The sequence below is a fragment of the Pinus tabuliformis genome, chromosome 8, assembly GCF_031772625.1.
Source record: "Pinus tabuliformis cultivar Carrire ecotype Pingquan chromosome 8, CPIR1, whole genome shotgun sequence".
Classification (NCBI taxonomy): Eukaryota; Viridiplantae; Streptophyta; class Pinopsida; order Pinales; family Pinaceae; genus Pinus; species Pinus tabuliformis.
In genome coordinates, this window is record NC_142294.1 from 1,504,776,459 (window position 1) to 1,504,784,224 (window position 7,766).

The following is a 7,766-nucleotide window of genomic DNA, read 5'->3' on the forward strand; positions in this document are numbered from 1 at the left end:
AGTACAGAAGTGGTGGGTGGAACAGTTACCCCGGCAACCTGCTTAATGAATAGACCGGCACAAGTTCCTCCACTTTAACCATCTCGAGTGAAGTGAACCCCCTGGAAAATCCAAGTGAGTCTAGCCGACGTCTGCTCCAGGTACAGTGGGATCTTCCCTCCACCGTCACCTCGGGTAGAATCCTAAAGATAATGGTCACTAAGGTTACCAACAACAACAAATACACCTGGGGGAACAGTCTACACTCCAAAAAACATTGATTAGAATTCATTAAATAAAAAATCGATGGTTAGTTTTTGAGTTTGGGATTTGGAAAACCGCTTTGCGTGGAGTACACACCCCGCATTCAGAAAACAGAGCGTGGGTACGCAGCTGTTCTGAAGGTGGGTTGTGTACTCCAACCTTTTTCCCATATACGAAAAAGTCGGGGTACGCAGGTCACCCATGGGGCACCTGCGTACCCCGAAAAGCGCATCCCAAAACCCCAAACCCTCTAAAAAATCAAACTAAAACTTGAAATGAAATTCTAAACGGATGAAATTGAAGAGGAGGATGTTGCGAAATACCTGAAAGAGACGGCGCTCGATTCCAACGATCGGATTCTCCGCAAAGTCCATGGGAAGTTTCTTGTCAAAAGCCCTTTTCTCTCCCTCAACAGTAAAATGGTAAAAATGACATGGTAAAAAGTCTTTTTATAGGTTTTTTGGATAAATGAATGCTAGGTTTGTTTATTTTTCACCATAGAGAGAAATTTTTCAATGCATTTTTGCCTATCTTAAACAGGTATGAGTAATGTGTTGTTTTTGTACAGGACAAAAGGACTTTCAGAGAAAATTTTCATTTTTCACAAACTAAAACATCAGAGTCATCTTTTAAGCCCTTTTCTGACTCCTAAAAAATGAAAAGATTGCTGAGCGTTTCTTTTACACTCGTTAAAACAGAATTAAAAGACGGTCCCCTTATAGCCCTTTTATGACCGTGAAAACAGGAAAAGATTGCCGAGTTTTTGTCGTTTCAAACTCGATACTGGAAATAAAATGACATGTCCTTGATCGCTTTTTACTTTTTAGGTCAGAGGCACTAATCATGAAAGTACTCCTTGGTCACAAGATCAAGCGGTTCTCTCAAGTATTATTTTATACTTTTTCGGGCTTGAGGGACACAAATTTACGAAAACGTTCAACCCTGGAGTCTTCTTTAGTTTTTTCAGACTCTCTAAAATTGAAAAACGCCGAGTTTCTCCTATACTGGACTTGTTAAAATTTCACAGTAAAGGACCTGTTCGATTACAAACAGGAACGAACCACTCCTTCTTAGGGTTCGAATCTAAACTAAGTTGGACTCATCCGAAGGATGAGCTTATAATCAAGCATATGTTATCCTCCTCAAGCTTGTAAAAAATAAAGAGGTACTTGCCAGAAATGGTGGGGGAAAAGAGAGAAGAATGAACCTATTTGTTATCCTTTGTCACAGAAGAGCCTTACTACCACTCTTGAACACGACACTTTTTCATTCACCTGGGTTGGGAAATCCCTTGTCTTAAAGTTGATTAAACCACTTTGAAAGTCTTCAACCGTTTCTGGGTATTAACTTTGGGTCAATCGTCGCCAAGCCATTTGTCGTGTCATTATGTGTTCAAGAGGTATCTGCAAATAAACCATTCATATGCAAAATACTTGTTATTCATTTTGACCATCCTTGAGTCAGTCCTTACAGCAACATTTCTTCAACTTGAACTATGATTTCCTGTTGTGGGCTTGCCTGCAACGGGTCACTTTCTATCGACATCAGCACATTATCTAGAGAGATGACTTAGAAATCGTCAGTACCTTGAAGTCTGCATGCATCAATGGCAGGTTTCTCGCGTTTGATGACAATTTACATCATTGACTTTCGATCGAAGGATTCCATGACGTGTTCAACATCAACCCATTCATTCACATCTCATGGACTGTACTGGGTACTTTAAGAACCATTGACATCACTGGTGGTCTCTCTCACACTTGTTAACGGTTTACATCATTGACTGGTAATCAAGTGGTTTCTACCATGTTCGACATCAACTCATTTATTCACATGGATAGAATCGTACCAATTTGGGAAGTAGAAATGAAGACCCTGGATCTAGTTTCCACCATCCAGGGTACAAGGAGTTTTGTATTCATTGTATAAGTAGACTAACTATAAACAGATGGCTGCGTCCATAATGTGTCTACATGAGTCTATGATTATGATGTACTGCGAAATCATTCCTATATCAGAGCAGTAGTTAGATTGTTAGTTAAAGTTTTCAATCTGAGTATGGGAATGCCTACCTCAGCGATGATATCATCTTATATATGTATTTTGTGTTGAATATTTGCAGGTTCTGACCAGGCTCTCCACAAGATAATCCTTGAAATGATAAAGTACTTCACCCTTCGTAGATGATTTGAAACCCTAAATCTACTTCAGGCTTCACACTTTAGGGGGCAATCTATTACACTAAAAAATGTCACCATGACTATTTGTAGTTAGTATGGCTCCATCAACTGTCATACTATCCTCCTTGGCAAGTCTCATGCCTTTGCTTTCCATGTCAAACTCAAAGAAAGAGAGAAAATCCATTTAAAGTCAATTATCTTTGGGTACGCAGTTTCTCTCAGCCTTACGTGCGGGTACGCAATCCAATTTCACAATACCTGCGTACTTGTACACTCTGTCTGTAAAGCAATGGGTGCGTACTCCTGTAAAGGTCAATAAGCGCAAGTTTCACTCCAAAAAAGTTACTTGTGGTTATTTCTAGAGCATTCTAGAAGCTTGTTTGACGTGTATGGAGCGCCTCCAGATGGTTCATGTATCCCTATGGAAGAGGAACTTATCCCATCAAGAGGGGAGCTAACCCACCCAAAGAGGGGCTTATCCCATTGATGGTGGACCTGATTAACCTCCTCTACAGCACTATAAATACATGCATTGGGCCAGAGGGAGGGGAGGTTGAAAGCTGAAAATTCCTAAGGGTCGATAGTGCGGACACAACCAACTTCCCTAGAAGCTTAAGGCTTTCTAGTGACAAACAAGACAATTAAGAGCAATCCTTCTCTAAATATGCATTTATCATACAAGAAATCAAGTGTTTAGATCCTACCTATAACCCAATGCTGTTGTAGTAGTCCAGCTTCGTCGATCCGGATGAGCTCCTCCTTCTCTTCGAAACCTGCATTCACTAACAATCAAACAATTAAATAGCACCTGAATATCTCATAAAACAAAACATATTTAACATACAGACCAAGGAGTATATGAAACAACTCATAAATAACAAATTGTTGAGGATAATGGACTTATTTGTATTAATAGGAAACAAAAGAAACCATTACAACCTGAGCCTTGGTGTTGTGCAAGTTCCTCCTAGGGTCCATCAAGAGTTTTCCTTTACTTTGATCAGCTCACCCACTTCCAAATGAAACAAGAAAGGATGACAATCTCTCCTCACAAGTTTCTACAAGGAAGTCCTAATCTCAGCAGCATCTACCCTTAGGAATTTTCAGCTTTCAACCTCTCCTCCCTCTGGCCCAATGCATGTATTTATAGTGCTGTAGAGGAAGTTAATCAGGTCCACCATCAATGGGATAAGCCCCTCTTTGGGTGGGTTAGCTCCCCTCTTGTTGGGATAAGTTCCTCTTCCATAGGGATACATGAACCATCTGGAGGCGCTCCATACACGTCAAACAAGCTTCTAGAATGCTCTAGAAATAACCACAAGTAACGTTTTTGGAGTGAAACTTGCAATTATTGACCTTTACAGGAGTACGCACCCATTGCTTTACAAATAGAGCATACAAGTACGCAGGTATTGTGAACTTGGATTGCGTACCCGCATGTAAGGCTGAGAGAAACTGCGTACCCAGAGATAATTGACTTTAAATGACTTTTCTCTCTTTCTTTGAGTTTGACATGGAAAGCAGAGGCATGAGACTTGCTAAGGAGGATAGTATGACAGTTGATGGAGCCATACTAACTGCAAATAGTCATGGTGACATTTTTTAGTGTAACAACTCTAATGCAGAATTTAGAAAAAAGATGTTAAGATGCAAGTAGAAGTCAATTCTTTCATGCAAAGATTTACAATTTTGTAGGATTAAGGACTTCCAAGTCTTTTAGGGAATAATGACAGGCCAATGAGACACATAGATTACATACATAAGTTGAATGGTTATGCTACTGATCAGGTTAATTCATCAACAAGTGCTTTAGGAGAAAAAGCACCCGTTTCAGGCCAAAGTCTCTATGATAATTTGGAGAATTTATTTTATATTGAACATGAAGTAAAACATCTGTTTCAGCTCCAGCCTAATTTTTTCAGATATACAAAAGCTGAAGAAACACTGAGAAAACTTCAGAGGCATAAATTGCCAGATCAACAATGGTGGGAAGACATGTTGATAATTTTGCAAGTCTCTCTTATACAAAGTAGAGATTTTGTGTTATTATTCCGCGATAAGATAAACAGAGATGAACGAGGATCTAGCGGGTCAAAGTGTATTGAAAGAAGACTGAAAACATCTAACAGAGTAGCCAGCACAGAATATCAGTGGAAGACTACTGCTAACCGACTCATAGCACCTGCCTCTGGTACATCCAATAAAGACAGAGCGGCTAGCACAATGTCAATTTATTGCTTCCCTATTTCCGAGACTGTTTGTCTCTATCTTTTGTAAAAGAAGAATTAATCACCACTAGATATTATTTCTACCAAACATTTTGTAAGATATTTTGACATTTTGTATAAATACACCCCCAAACAAAGTTTTTGGGGTTGGTGGATGTTCATAGTTTTGACTGTAATATTGAAATTTTGGAATAAAATGCTGTTGGTATCATTTTTGTCTAGCCTACTGGATGAGGAATCAATGCTGAGGACCATTTTGCAGAATTCTTGAATCATTTTATGGATCAACAAGTCCTTTCTAACTTGTGTTTTATAGTTTCTTTGTTTTCTAGATCATCTATGTTTCATGATCTAAATAGTAGAGAGAAAGAATAATTCAGAATTTTCTTAATTGCACTCTGTCCTCAATCTTTAATATTTTCTATATTTTCTTCAAAATTAGTATAAACAGTGAACTCTTAATTGCTCCTGTTTCCCCTGACTATTTCATCTTGACTATTTGCTCAGGAATTCTTAATTGCTTCTTAGCAGTATTTAGCCATTTTCCCTCTGTCAAATATGATGAAGGATTCTTGACTGCCCTTCACCCATTTGACTCCATTCCATCTGATTTTAGCCTTTAAATTGTTCCATTTCTGAGTACCTTGCTCTATGATACCTCCTCAGTTTAGAAACTGAATCTAGGAAGCTATCCTTCTTTGACTCCATCATGCCCAATGGACTGGAACTCTTTAGTTTACCTCATTGTTCTATTGAACCTTCTAACCAAACTCAAAACAAAACCCTTGTTCTTCATAACTAGGCTAACACAGTTTAAAACTAAGCTAAATCATAAAGAGAGAGCCCTCTCTGGATGCAGATGGGCTAGAATCTACATCTAAAAGATTGGTTTGTGGTTACCTCGTCCGTATTCCCTTTCTTACAACTTTTGGGAACAACCTGAGTGCTAACATCATTGGCGACTCTGCTGGGGACCAGAATAATTGTTTGTTATTGCTGTTTATTTCATAAGCTACAAATGGAGCCTGCAATTTTAGAAATAAATGAATGCTACTTCAGTCTATCTCCAGTCTAGTTTATGTATTGAACAATTGTCTCAAATACTTGATCAGTCCCTTGTTTCAGTAGATCTTTAGGAAAGTTCATAATCTCCTCATCTAAAATTTCCTAGAAGATGTTGTTAAAGTTGTATTGTTAAAATATTTCAAGAAAAACCAAAAACATACTCAAAAGTTGGCTCCAAAGAAAAAGATCTGTTACACTAGATCAAATCCTGATCCAAATCCCCCACCTATCTTTGAAAATCCTAATCTGATTCCTAAGATCCTTAGAAGCCAGCAGAGCCAAGAACATTCTGCTAGTTCACCCCTTGACACACATCAGCAGAACCCTATCCAATCTAAGCTTACTTTTGGAAAATCACCAATCCTTTCTGCCATTACTACAGGTTCTCCTAGTTCACCATTAGCACCTCAAACCATCCTTCCCACTCCTCCATCTACAGCATACGTTTCCACTGTTATCTTAGTTCTTCCAGCGGTTATACTTATCTCTACAAACATGGAAAACCGATATGCTCCCCTGCAACTACCTGCCAATCCAAGGGCTATGCCTCAAGATTATCAAAGAAAAATCACCTATTTTGATGGTACTGGCAGTTCCACAGCTCAACAACATACCAAGAAAATGACAAATTATTTTGAAAACTATGAGATTGATGATGATGATGTCAGAATGAAAGTCTTTGTTTAAAGCTTAACTAGAGATGTCAGAACCTGGTTTAGAGCACTCCCTGCAAACACTATCACTGACCGAAAAGCCCTTTACCAGACCTTCTTGAATAGATGGGAAAAGAAGAAATATCCTCTCCACATTTATTAGAGTACGAAAAATTGAAGAGAGGTCCACAAGAAATTGTTCAAGGTTACTGTACCAGATTTAATAATGTATACAATGCTTTTCCTCAAAATCTCAGACCTCCTCCAGATTTAGCCTTGATCAAATTCCCTGATGCATTTGATTCTGATATGGCATATCAGCTTAGGGAAAGAGCTCCTCGAAGCTTAGAAGACATGCAGAGTATAGCTGTCAGTGCTGAGGCCAACCTAATTTCTAAACGAGCTCGAGCTAGAGCTGAAAGGAGGATACCATCAAGGAAGGACCTTCTGCCTTTGAACAAAAATTAGATGCTTTCATTAAAAGAATGGATAGACTGTGTGATAGAGTAGAAACAATTGAGAGGAAATCCACTTGGGATGGTCAACCGAGCAATACTGGGAGAAATCCAAACTTCAGGAAAAACTAGAATTCTAATATTGGAAAAGTTGGCCCTGACCAAAACATTAGACCTCCATTCCAGGAAAACTATGCTGAAGCTTCAACTTCCAGCGAGCCAATAGAAGATGCTCAAATTAACTTAATGGGTCTCAATAGTGAGTAACAAATTTTCTTGACCTAATAAGACTAAGAGGCTCACACTCTTAATCAATTCCAAATTCAATAAAGTGAATCATTTGATTTTAGAGAGGGATATGATACAACCATCTATGAGGTTCATAAGCAATATAATCTGAGGAGCAGAAGGATAGATGTTCCCGAAACTAATAAACAGAAGGATACTAAGCAATATAGGAAAGCTAAGATCAAGAATCCTCATGTACAAACCCCTCCTAGAACAAATCCTAACCCAAACAATCCAATAGTTAAAGATGTATCAGATAATCAATAACCTAATAAACAACCTTCAACTTTCACTCCTCCCAAAGGGAAGGTGGAAGAACCTCCAGAAATTGACATAGAAGCAACTTCAGCCCATAACAACACTCCTATAAAAGAGAAAGACACAGAAAATACAGCAGAAAAAGAAAATCTCACTGCCCGAAATGCAGTGAGATTTTGGAAAACAGAAAAACCTTTCAACCTTGATACCGAAATAGGAAAATTAAATATAGAAATTCCATTGTCAGAATTGGCTAAGCATGATGTCTACAAAGATCAAATTAGCAGATCAATCCAGATTTTGGAAAACAAATATGCAGTAAATGTCCTTGATGACCAACCAAAATTAATTTTTGGCCTTGAGGTAAATGGTAAATCAGTAGATGGAAGGGTCCCT